Below are 11,521 nucleotides of genomic sequence, written 5' to 3' on the forward strand. Positions count from 1 at the left end.
CAAGTATAAGGGCCAAAAGCCAACAGGCTAAGCATGGCAGAGTGAAAGGGTAAGAAGGTATTCATTGATGCTGGACCAATACTAACAATGACCTGTATCAAATTAATTGTTATATAAAAAAAGTAAATACCTATATTTGTTTCAGCTTACATTAGTTGGGTATTCTAGTACTAATAGCATTCCTAATGGATATGCTAGTCATTGTCCCAATATATAATCCTATTCTTTCCTCTTCTTTCTCTCTGCTTTGATCTGCCATCGGCACTCCCGGTCGCTGGCTCATTTCACTGGGAGCTCTTTCAACTGATGAATTTGTAGGACTCTCATATGGAATTCTATCTTTTCCACTAGAATCATGGGGTTGGAAGACACACCCATTAAATGTTTAAAGCTAAATTAAGATGTTATTACTCTACTTGCCACATTAAAGTCCTTTGTGTCATAATTCTTGGAATGGTAACTTAGTTTTAGCTGTGTGTGTGTGCGAATTCCTAGAACAGTAGCATTTAGCCTTCTGTTTTACCTCTAGATTTATGAGGCATAAGCAGCCTAAATCTTAACAGCAGGGCAATTGAGATAGGAGCATAAAGCACACAAGCAATCAACATGACACTTTTAAGCAGGAGTTTTGTGAACGTTGGGTTGTTTTAAATTATCCTTGGAAGCAGGAGATAAAGTGAGAGCATAGAAAGGCATTGAAGGCTGTGGAATGAGAACGCTGTCTACTTAGGAAATAAGCTGAATGTCCATGCTTTGCTTTTAGGGGCCAAAGAAGGTTGCCTATTACATTGAACTGTATGAAATTCTTAATGTTCCACTAACCTACTTTATCTAAGATCACTGTAGTCTCAATAAGCAACATCCTAATTTTTAAGTAAAAAATAATGATTTCCTACTATTATTTACTTACTATTATGTATTTATTACATAAACATATTTTCTGAAGAAAAAAGAAAAATGAAGATAAGTAAAAAGAAAAAGGGGTCACATATGCATATGATATTATATCTGTACATGCTCTTTTTGATTCTTAGAATTTCCACCTCCTTGCTTACATTTTGCATCTGTTCTTGCATGCTGTCTACTTTATCCATTAGAGCCATTACTATGTAAATCACAAGCATTTTAAATTCCCAGGCTTATAATTCCAACATCCCTGTCATATCTGAGTCTGATTCTGATGCTTGCTTGCTCTGTCTTGTCAAACTGTATTTTTTTACTCTGAGTATGCCTTTTAAGGTACCTTTTTTGCTTTTTGTGACAAGACATGATATACTGGGTAAAAGGAACTACTGTAAATAGGCCTTGAGTAATGTGATAATATAGTGTGGGGGAGGGGAAGCATTCTATAGTCCTATGACTAGGTTTCAATCTTTCAGTGAGCCTGTACTTCTAGACAATATGCCTTTTAAGGTGCTTTTTTGCTTTTTGTGATAAGACATGATGTGCTGGGTAAAAGGAACTACTATAAATAGGCCTGGAGTAATGTGACGATGCAGTGTCATGGGGAGAAGCATTCTATAGTCCTATGACTGGGTTTCAATTTTTTAGTGAGCCTGTACATGTAGACCATGAATTTCACATGTGCTGCTCAGTGCCCCTCCCCCACCCCACCTTAGGTGGGATAGGATGGCTAATGCAGGCTGGAGTTGGGTATTTTCCTTCCCTCTGTCTGGTTTGACTCTGAAAAACCCAATACTGAGAAGAATAGAAAGCTCTGGTGTATTTCAAAATGGTTCCATTTTTCCTCCCTCTACTGGAAATACAGGAAGATTTTTTTCTGAATACTCATTGCGAGAACTTGGTTGAGCTCCTGGAAGAAATATTCAAAAAAGTGTGTGAGCCTTTCCATGACTGGGTCCCCCTTAGACGTTTTATCTCTCAGACTTGTCACACTGAGCCTCCAGCAATTTATCAATTACAATTTAGGTTTCCTTACTCTGATGCTGGTTCCCAGCAGTGGTGTCCACCCCACAGCCCAGGATGGCTATAAATGCAGCCCAACACAAAATCATAAATTTACTTAAAGCCTTTTTTTTGCTAATCATTTTTTATTAGCACTTGTGTATTTAATGTGTGGCCCAAGACAGCTCTTCTTCCATTGTGGCCCTGAGATGCCAAAAGGTTGGACACCCCTGCAGAGGTTTCTACTCTAGTAAGTTGTGATTTTCTGTGTCCACCCATCTGTTTCTCTGATTTGGGGGGCAGGAAAACAGTGAGTGATTTGTAGGACTGGATGGTGTAGCTCACTAAGGGGGGCATACAAAATGACACAGAGGGGTTCTACCTTGGATTTGTTGAGGCTGATGTGTCTGTGGGCTATGAGGTGGTCCAGGAGACAGAAGGGTGTTGAACATAGAAGAGTAGCTGGAAGGAAGTACAACATTAGCAGTTTTGTGCCAGGAAAGACATGGGACTGTATGAACTTAGCTTTGCTTTAACTGTATAACTTCTATGCAGTTCTAGATTATAACTTTCTTGAGAAAAGGGTCCATGTCTTTTTATTTCTGTACATTGTATGCCTTCAATATGGTATGTACTGAAACTGTTGTGGAGGGTTGGATGGATGGATGGTTGAGACTATGCAGGGAAAGGATGCCAAGCACTGTGTATAGTTTATTGAGCCCTGGCTGATGTGGCTCACTGGATTCCGCACTAGCCTGAGAACCAAAGGGCCTCAGGTTTGATTACCAGATCAGGGCATATGTCTGGGTTGCAGGCCGGGTCTCCAGAAGGGGGCGTGCAAGAGCCAACCACACATTGATGTTTCCCTCTTTCTTTCTCCCTCCCTTCCCCTCTGTCTAAAATAAATAAAATAGTTTTTAAAAGTTTATTGAATTCTCAAATCTCATAGAGTAAATACTTTTCTTGCAGAAAGAAGAAACTAGGGCCCAGACAGATTTTTTTAAAACCCTGGATCTCACAAATGGTCAACCAGAAAGATAACCTATAAACCTGGACTTCTAATTCCAGAGCCTAAACTCTCAAAGATTGAATGAACAGCTTTCCCCCATCTTGCATAACCGGGAGAAACAGAAAACTCAGTGGAATAAATAGCCTTTCGCCTTTGAGACATGAGCTGGATTTTGGCCGCAGACATGGGGAAGCCTGGGTAGGATTGCCAGATTTAGAAAATAAAAATACAGGACACACAATTAAATTTGAATTTCAGATAAACAACAAAAATGTGTTAGCCTAATATGTCCCCTGTAACAGGTATTATACTGAATGCTCTGACTAGGCCAGAATTTTCACTCTCCTGTACTTTTACCTCCATATTTCATTGCTCGTGTTATTCATTTCTGTGGGATGCTCCAGCCTACCTTTTTGCCAGTCTCGATGACAATAAACATTCTTCAAGGTCCATCCATATTAACTATTACTTGCTCAGCACTTTCTCATCTACAAAATGCATTCAAATACATTACTGTGTTTGATTTACACAGCAGTCTAGCAAATAAGCAGAGTATCCACTGTTATTAACTCCTTTGTACAGATGAAAAAACTGAGGCTTCAGTCCAAATTACACAGATCATTTATTCACATAACTGAGATTCTGGGGTATTATGACAGCAATTTTCATTCTTTTTCCACTATCTACACTGAGCCCAGTCTCAGACCAGACTTAAAGTTTACTCTTATTGCTCAAAATATGTGTCTTATTTTTCTTACAACATATAAGTTATCTCAAGACAGGAATCTGCCCCACATCACGTTTTCCCTTTCCCTCTTTTATACATATTTAAGTCACACTGATGAACTATAAAAATCCCTTGGAATGGTCTTGAAAAGCCACCCAGGCCTGAACAGTCTGCAAACTTCTGTGAGTTCTTGGCAGGGTGACCCAAGGTACTTGTGACTAAAATTGTCTTGTTTTTCATAGATTGCCAAAAATTGCCTGATTCCTAAATGTGGTTAAATATTCTTTCCTGGTATCTCCAACGTAATGATTTCTTCTGGGTAGACATTACCATCTATCACAGAAATGTCCAGAACAATAGTCAATCAACAGGTTACCTTATCTAATAGTAATCCATCCCTCCATTGTTCATTCAACAATACTTAATGATGCCTGCAATGTGCTACACATTGTGTTAGTCAGAGGGATCCAAGTGTGAGACGCATGATTCCTCTGTTCAGGGAATTCACCGTCTGTTAGAAGTGATTCAACTTTATACAAATGCCAGAGTACAAAGCATGACAGATAAATGTAGAAGTTCAGAGGTGGGAGATATTTACCTCTAGCTTGGAAGAACAAGAAAGTATAACTTCAATTTTTAACCTTGGTTCTGCTCTAAAATTCATGCAACCATTCTTGATATATTAATTATGTGAATTGTAGCCTCAGAATAATTACTGTGATTATCTCAAGAATTTTAAAAAGGAATAAATGCTAATGTGAAAAAATTACAAACTCTATAAGAGGCATTAGCGGAAATTGTTAAGTACAATGGGGAAAGGTTAAGAGCTCTCACCCCCTCCATCCAGCTCTTTCTCTGCTTCAGGGAGAAGCAGCATGATTCAGTCTCTGCCTTTTGTAGTCATTATTCTTTTGCTTATAGCCATCTTATGGACTGAATCTCTCTCTCTCTCTCTCTCTCTCTCTTTTTCTCTTTCTCCCTTGCTTCCTCTTTTCCCCTCTCCATCTGCATGGCTATCTTCCATGCCTTGCTCATCCTGGTATTTTTCTGCAACCACCTATGCTAATTTAATTTTTGAAACTTCCTCTTTGCATCATTCATTCACCATTTGTGCCAGGCAGGACAAACTGGTATTCGTAGTTGTAATTTGATTACTGGTGTCCACTGCATGAGTATTGAATAACTAAGCTACAACGTAACAATATTACCTTGTATTGATATATCACTTCCCAGTTTTTTAAGTATTTTTTTTGTGTCTCATATTTTTCCAGTTTTATTGAGGTACAAATAACATAGAGCAGTGCATAAATTTAAGGTATATAACATAATGACTTGACTTACATATAGAGTGAAATGATTATCACAATAAGTTAGTTAATATCCATCACCTCATATAAATATAAAAAAAGAAAAAATGTGTTTTTTTCTTGTGATGGCAATTCTTAGGATTTATTCTCTTAAAAAGTTTCATATATACCATATAGCAGTGTTAACTATTGTCATCATGTTGACCATTACTATGTATCTTATAGAGTACTTGTTTATCTTATAGTAGAAGCTTATTGATTATTATATCTCTTTAATTAGATGCAGAACAACCTAACCAACTCTGAATTAGAGAGGTTTCCAGATGTCCAGATGTCCAGTGTCTTTCAAGGTCCTTAAGTTTGCCATCTATTGAGCTCCCTTACCTAGCTCCTCAAATAGACAGCCCTAACCTCCCTGTGCCTGGCAGGCAGACATAATCTTGTCCTTTCTCCTCCGCCAATGGGATGGCACAGAGGCTAGTCCATCTAACAACCACTGTTCTTAATGTTCATGTCCTTAGGAATTGGGCTATTTCATAAGAGAGTTGCCATTTATTACGGAAAATAGGCATTGTCCTGTTTGGCTCCATTATAGATCAACCTTTTTGCCACATCCCCTGAAGAAAGTGATGCCCTATTCATCCCCAAACGGGTCCCTTTTGAGTTAGACATCCTCCTTCACCTGTTCTTATAAGGATCTACTTGCATTTACTGATCTCATCATTGCATTAAATAGGCAAGAAACCAGGCTCTAGAAATATTAGAAGTATTAACTGTACATGAAATCTGTCCCAGATGACACAATGTACCCAAACAGTAGCCTAAATAAAATTTATAGTTATCTTAATGATAATAAAAATGGGGGTCTCTGAAACAATACCCTCATTATGACCCTAATCCAATTGTTTGGTACAGAGGCTCAGAGATTTAGGATTCTCTTATCATTTGATTTTGGGAAAGTCCACCAGTGATAAGTCTTTCCAACAAGTTATTTAATCACCACTTGTTTTTATTTATTTATTTTTAAAGACTTTATTTATTTATTTTTAGAGAGAGGGAAGGGAGGAGAAAGAGAAGGAGAGTAACATCAATGTGTGGTTGCCTCTCATGCGCCCTCTACTGGGGACCTGACTGGCAACCCAGGCATGTGCACTGACTGGGTATCAAACCAGTGACCCTTCCGTTCACAGGCTGGCACTCAATTCACTGAGCCACACCAACCAGGGATCACTACTTGTTTTTAATGCCATTCCTAATATTGCTACTGCTTTTCCAGCTACCATAACAATTGCTGCACTTAAGGCCCTCTTCCTTCAGCCCCATTGAATCTCACATTCATATCATATCATTTATCTCATTTGCATCAATGGAAGCTCTTTGTCTTTTGCCTCCATTAGGGACCTGACAGTCACTGGATTGCACGACCATTCCCTGTGGACATATGCCCGTGTACTTCATTGGTGGTATACTGATCTCTACATAATTTTCCATTTTTACAACCATCATTGATACTGGATCCCAGATGACCTTGCTACTCAGTGACCCTTAAAATTTAAAAGTGGAGAATCTGTGAGTGTTAGTGTTGTCACTAGACATTGAGTCCATGGAAATCAAATATCTCTCACCCCTACCATAGGTACCATTGAATTTGAAAACTTCATAAAGTGGCAATTCCCCTAAATTGCCCAACTTTATGGTAGGCAGAGATGTTCTAACTAAAAAACAGTCACTTCGGTTTAGGCCCAAATCCATCACCCTGACAGTTGGCCATACTAAGTAGACCCCAGTCATTCTACTATATTCTATTAAAATTGTAAACACCTCCAACATGATATTAAATAATATATTACAGAATTAAGACCCATTGTTCAAAATTTGGCTGCAAAAGGAATCCTCACTTCCCTTACTGGCTCTATTTGGCCTGTCTTTAAGCCAAATAAAAATGAACAGTGCCTCATATTCAACTATTGCTATCTCTGTGGGGTGGTACCCCTAATTAAGGACCCTATGCCAAAAGTATTGCAATTGCTGATTCCATTCAAATAGTCACAGGAAAGTTCTTCATAGTTATTGATCTAAATAATGTTTTATTTTGTTCCTATTTCTCCACAGCCACTATTTGTGTTTACCTTTGAGAAGCCCCAATGTACATTAACTAGCTTACCTATGGGGTATCTTAATAGATAACTATTGCTCATAATGTATGCATACAGAACTTTTAAGGGCTTGCTTTGCCCTTAGGCACTCTACTATATCATTACATTAATAATATTCTACTGAAGGGAGAAACTTGTGAAGTTATTGCATAAAACATTTGTATTATTTGTGTTGTCTAGACTTTAACAGGCTAAAACTGGGCATTGAACCTCAAAAAGCCCAGCACCTCAATTGGAGCATAATTTGGTGTGTGGAGGTCAATCCATATTGCAAAACTACATGTTTGCAAACAGTTTTGGGTGCTGTCCACATCACCGTTCGCAGACAAGCCCAACACTTATTTAACCTCATTGGTTTCTGGTGGCAACATATTCCCCAACTACAGATTTTATTTAAACCAATTCATGCAGTCACTAGAAAGTTGGTTCAACTCAAATGGGGACACCCCAACCATAGGTCCTTGAGGCTACCCAAAATGTCACCTGTGATATGCAGAATAACGGCCTCCCAAAGACATCTGTGTCCTAATCTCCAGAATCTGTGACTATGTTAGGTTGGATAACAATGGGGAATTATTGGTTGCAGATAGAATTAAGGTAACTTATTAGCTGACTTTAAAATAAGAAGGTTATCCTGTGTGGAAAAGAGGGAACCCTCATACACTGTTGGTGGGAATGCAGATGGGTGCTCCCACTATGGAAAACATTATGGAAGTTCCTCAAAAAATTAAAAATGGAACTGTCTTATGACCCAGAGATTCCACTTCTGGATATGTATCTGAAGAAACCCAAAACACTAATTTGAAAGTATATATTCACCTCTATGTTCATTGCAGTGTTGTTTACCATAGTCAAGCTATGGAAGCAACCCAAGCGTCCATCAATAGATGAATGGATAAAAAAGCTGTGGTACACATACACAATGGAATATTACTCAGCCATAAAAAGGAAATCTTACTATTTGTGACAGCATGGATGGACCTAGAAGGTATTAGGCCAAGTGAAATAAGTCAGCTAGAACAAGACAAGTACCATAGGATTTTACTTATGTGTGGAATCTAAAGAAAAATATAAGTAAGCCAACAAAACAGAAACAAACTCATGGACACAGAGAACAGACAGATGGTTGCCAAGTGGGAAAGGGGTTAGAGGACAGGGTGAAAAAAGTGAAGGGGTACGGATTGAGAAGTACAGATTGGTAGTTACAAAACAGTCATAGGGATGTAAAATATAGTGTAGGAAGTATAGTTGGTAATATTGTAATAGATGTGTGTGGTGCCAGATGAGTACTGGAAGTATTAGGGGGGACACTTTGTAAAATATATGATTGTCTAACCACTCTACTGTACTTGAAACTAATAAAAAAGAATATTGAATGTAAACTGTAGCTGAAAAAATAAAATAAAATAATAAGTTATCCTGGATTGTTCAAGTGGGTCCAATATGATAACAAGGGTCCTTAAAAGTGGGAGAAAGAGCCAGAAGACAGGATCAGAAAAAGAGATGTGATGACAGAAGTGGTGCTGTATTGCTGTGTTTGAATATGGAGGACGAGGGCAATAAAACAAACCACAAATCCTCTTATGGCTTCTGGAGTCTCTGGAACATACATGATATCCCATGACTCCCTCTGGCTTTCTGGAGCAAATAGCTGCCCTCACCAGCCAAGAGGTACGTACTGCTCTTGGCGGACAGCTATTAGTGGTCCAGAGCCACCATGGGCCTTGAGTTTGTGATCTTTTGGAATCAATTACCCATTTACCTTGGGTCATGGAAGCAACATCCCACAGACTTAGTACAGCCACCATACCCTCCTGTCAACATAGAAATGGCACTTGTAAGACAGAATTCAGCCTGCACGCTCAAGCATATCCACACTACAGGAGGATGTGGCTTTCTTTGCCTCAGTGTACTCTGATCTAGGAGCATTCACTCTTTTTCCATAGCTCTGCAATACTCATCTTAATTACTTATCATCCCCTTCAGTCACCCTCCACCCTCTGTACTTCCCCCAGCACTCCCGTGAACTCCCCAGCTGCTCCCATATTATCCTTCTCTTCATGGACTCCTTGCCCTTCCCAGCCTCCCCCACCTATTGATATTATATACAGTGTGGCTTCTCCCCACTTTATTGAGATTATCTTGCCCTCAGAAGACTGCATCAATACAAATTTGCCCACCAGAAAGTCCACCCTCTATGATCCCTGGGCTACCAGTTCTCCTGTGGCATTCACCCTACCCCTTCTCACCTATGCAACCTGGCCTGGGTCCTACAAACATATAGTGCCCAGGTGTACATGCAACTAGAGAATTCACTTCTCTCAAAAGAGCCACCTTTTACCTATTATATCAGGCCACATAACAATCTTTAGTAATAGGCATAAATTTAGGTATTTTCAATTCTGTAACACAGACTCACCTCAAAGTGGCCCCACAGAGAAGGTCACACAGAAGGTCACAACTCCTGAAACACTCCATACATCAAATAAACCAATCCCTAGATTCCATTAATGAGGGACAAAACTCTGGTTGCTATGGTAGCTGATAACAGGTTGATGTTAGACTAACTACTGACATTTCGGGTATGCCATGTGCCTCACAGGGAATCTTCTAAAATATGTGGGTCAATAACACAAGAAAAGTCTGAAAAACAGTTTAACAAATAAAACAATGAACTAAAATGATCAGTATAAGTACTAAAATTTTCCCATATATTCCCCAGACTCCATTCATTTCTTCTGCTGGCTATCTCTCTGCGTGGGGCATGGGACTCCTCACTACAATTGCTGGTCTTATTAGTTTAGGTTGGCTTTGCAATTCTGGGCTCTCTGAAGTATACATTTATTGACAGAAAAACTGAGGGGTTGCTCTATTAACCCAAATGTCTTGGGTGAATCGTGAAGGGCATAAAAAGGAAGCTTGAGCCCACAATGACATTAGATTCAGTGTCAGTAAACTCTAAGTCTCATCTCTGCCTGTGTCTGGCATCTAACTGTACAATGAGGTTCACATTCATTTACTTCCACCCCATAAGCTCACGTGTGCTCTTATCGCCTCTTTTGAACCTCATGGGAGAGGGTGGGCTCTCCTCACACTGGCAGGACTTCCTCTTATAAATGGCTGTTCACTACACCATCTCTTCTGAACCTTCTCCAGCAGACCCATCCCCCTTACCCTTCACCTTGGGGCTTCCCCACCTGTGTGAGTAAGAAACCTTCCTTTGATCATACCAAAGGACCACACTTAAGACTTTGACATCTGAAGTTAAGCTTGAGAGGGGGACTCCTCATATTACGTTGCAATTGTTCTTTCATATATTATTAACATTACTTTGTTGATGAGGTAATGGAGGAATTTCCAAGCCATTCTAGATGATTAGATCCTACCTGACAGTTGACATAATACAATCAAAGTTCTTTGAGGCCAAACTTTTTATGATAAACTTTAACCTAAAAATCTATTGGTGTATGGTAGGATGCCAGCCAGAAGACTTCTCTAACTGGAAATGACATCTTCTAACTGTGGCGAGAATTAAGAGAGAGAGAGTTCTAAACCACCTAAAAGAGGTGTGGGTGGGTGGGGCTGGGGTTGGTTGTTTGGTCCTAAGGCCTTGTGCTCCTGAGCTAGGAGATAGGCTCCCAGGAAGTCATTCCTATTTCTGTTCACTGTGTGGTCAAATTCTTATTGCCAATTTGTTTGACCACCTATCTCATGGGAGAAAATGCTTCAGCTTTCTTACTCCTGCCAAATGGTTTCTTGGGTGATCAAGTACAGAGTAAGACCACCATCAGAAAACTCAGGCCATGATAACATCCTAGAATATAGGGGTTGTTAGACATAGCAGAACTATATTGCTTCATCTTTGCTAGTGCAAATTCCCTAAAATGCATTAACCTGTTTCCTCTGCCAGGAAAAGATCAATATGCTGAACATGATTGATAGTCTCTTTGTATCCTCATAGTACAAAGTAACCAAGGCACACTTTCTGCTTCAACTGTGATGTTACAGGACCCTAGGATGATAAAGGTGGTATATGGGCTCCAGTATGTACAACGAAATAGTAAAATCATAAAGGAGTAATGGATTTCCTTCCTGAGCAATTATGACAGATCAGGCTATTTACATACATTATCTCCTAAACCCTTACAACAAATTTATGAGGTAGTTACTATTGTCATCCCCATTTTACAGAACAGAAAAGTGGGGCAAATTCTGAGGTCATTTAGCTAGCATAACACAGAACTAGTTTCAAGTACATGTCCTTCATCATATTCTAAATTACAACCAGTGTCTCTCCTTTTGATGTTTTATGATAGGCAAAATGATTGACCCCTCCCAAAAGACATCTACACTCTAGTTTCCAGAACCTGTGAATATATTACTGTAATCAAAAAAAGGATCTTGTGATGAGGAGATT

The sequence above is a fragment of the Phyllostomus discolor genome, chromosome 5, assembly GCF_004126475.2.
Source record: "Phyllostomus discolor isolate MPI-MPIP mPhyDis1 chromosome 5, mPhyDis1.pri.v3, whole genome shotgun sequence".
In the NCBI taxonomy this organism is placed as follows: Eukaryota; Metazoa; Chordata; class Mammalia; order Chiroptera; family Phyllostomidae; genus Phyllostomus; species Phyllostomus discolor.